Consider the following 2,221-nt stretch of genomic DNA (forward strand, 5'->3'; position numbering starts at 1 on the left):
CAGCAGGACCAGCACCGTGTCACCATTGTAAATACCGTTCCTCAGTGATGAGTGAGCCAGCCATGTCTTGTCTAGTGAGAGAATTGACACTACTTTTCTTTGTGTTGTGTCCATGTCAATAAAGGGTGCGCCACGACTACTTGCAAGCATCCATGTAGAAAAGGCTGCATGTGCAATTGCCGATGTACTGCTTTGTTTTAGCAGGTTCATGGTACTGAAAGAAAGCAACCAATTCATAGATTTAATTTGATGCCATACGTGGTTGAAGGGTCTTTCTCCTATTGTTGTCCTATGCAAGGCGTTCTATCAAACTGACATTTGCGGTGCCATTTAACTTGCGCCCTAAATGGACCATGGCAAGGAGCCTTCCTAATTTGCAACTAGTGCCCAACCAAGCGAAACGTCAATGAAAAAGGGCCGATCAGCTTGATGCACTTTGTTAAGGACTTTCCTTGACAAAATAAGAAAACTAGAGAATTAAAGAGAGAAGAAGAAGAGATGGGAAGAAGACAGACAAAAGGAACTTCATTTCTGCATAAAATTAGTTTCTTATTACTAACTATAAACTAATCTCGAACTACTAACTATAAACTAACTCAACTTCCTAACTTTTTAGCCATGTAAATTCTTTTATGCTATCATATTTTTGCAACCGCCAACTATTGTAACTATATTGTTGCAGGTGTCAATCCAAATCCAAGGCTCGTAACAATACTCCCTTCCTACGAGATTCTTCTCCTCGAGAATCAAAGCAAAAATCAACTCCCATACTCATCAACCCTACTTTCTCTAGTTGTAGTTCCATTACTATTACCTTTATTCACATCCATAAATTGTTTTCAATTCCTTTAATCATACGTATCCCTTTCATACTACATGTTCCTTTAATCATACATATCCTTTTCATACTACATTGATATCAATATATATACTTCTTTTTATATCTAAAACATTGCCTCAATCTTCTTCTCTACTTATGGAAAATTGTGAGGGTTTGTCTTAAACTTTAAATTATTTATATTTCACCGTGGTTAAAAGTTTTTTATAGTGGTTTACCTGGTTGTCGATCCTTATTATATGAAAGAGCAATTCTTGGATTGAATATGTTTTTTTTGAGCATGTCATTATTAAATTTCTTTTGTCATTTAGTTTGATAAAAAACTTGCATTATGATTAATGGTTTAAGAATCTTGAGCATTAACTTGATGCCATCTTTCATCCACTTATAAAGCTAAAAATATAATAAAATTCTGGTAATGAAAGGTTTAATGCATTCACCAACCACTTAAGTTCTTCAAATCTCTTTACATTTTCTTTCATATATTTATCTTGCACAAGTTTATTGAATTCCTCCACCATATCTTTTCTATTACCAAACTTCATGCAAATATCCTTGGTGAATTCTTCCTATCTAGCTAAATCCTCTCCCTTTATACAAGAATCCTCCATACCACATCTCACCTCAAAGAACTTCTTGTATTTTCTCATCCAACTCTTTGGATTTTTTCTTAAAAAAGTTGGCAATTTCACCTTAGGTAAAGTTACATTATACCCTACCCTTTGAACTTATTGATTTTCCATGCATTTTCCATATCAATTTATTTTATGATTGGAAATTAATCCATCAGAAATTATGTTATCCCTTCCTCTTATATCTATTGTTTGGCCTCTTATGATTATCTTAAAAGTAGCCATTATAACCTTCAATTACAAATTAACTTGATTGATTTTTTTCTTTTACTCTTATATCATTTCTTGAAGTTTCTCATATAGGTGTTGAATATGTTCATTCACCTTCCTTTCATGCTCTTCTAAAGCCTTCATTCTATTATTCTTTATTATTGCTAATTGTTTAATAGTAATAATTTTCTTTTGGTTGTGAAATGTTAACTCTAATACCAAATTGTCAAGGACTTTCCTTAACAAAACAAGAAAACTAAAGAATTAAATGAAAAGTAGAAGAAAAGAAAAGAGATAGAAGGAACTGTAATTCTGTAGAAAATCAATTCCTTACTATTCATCCTTTACGTTTCATAAAATTAGTGTTATATAAAAGGATTTTATGCCAATTCTAAGTACTAACATAATTCTACTAAATAACAACTAGCTCAACTTCATAACCTCTTAGCTGTGTCAATTCTTTTCTATTGTTTCAATTTTATAATTGCCAATTATTGTAACTATTGTTGCAACTGTTTATACCATTTTCTATATAAAAATT

Source organism: Populus euphratica, unplaced genomic scaffold (genome assembly GCF_000495115.2).
Source record: "Populus euphratica unplaced genomic scaffold, PopEup_1.0 scaffold124.1, whole genome shotgun sequence".
Taxonomy (NCBI): domain Eukaryota; kingdom Viridiplantae; phylum Streptophyta; class Magnoliopsida; order Malpighiales; family Salicaceae; genus Populus; species Populus euphratica.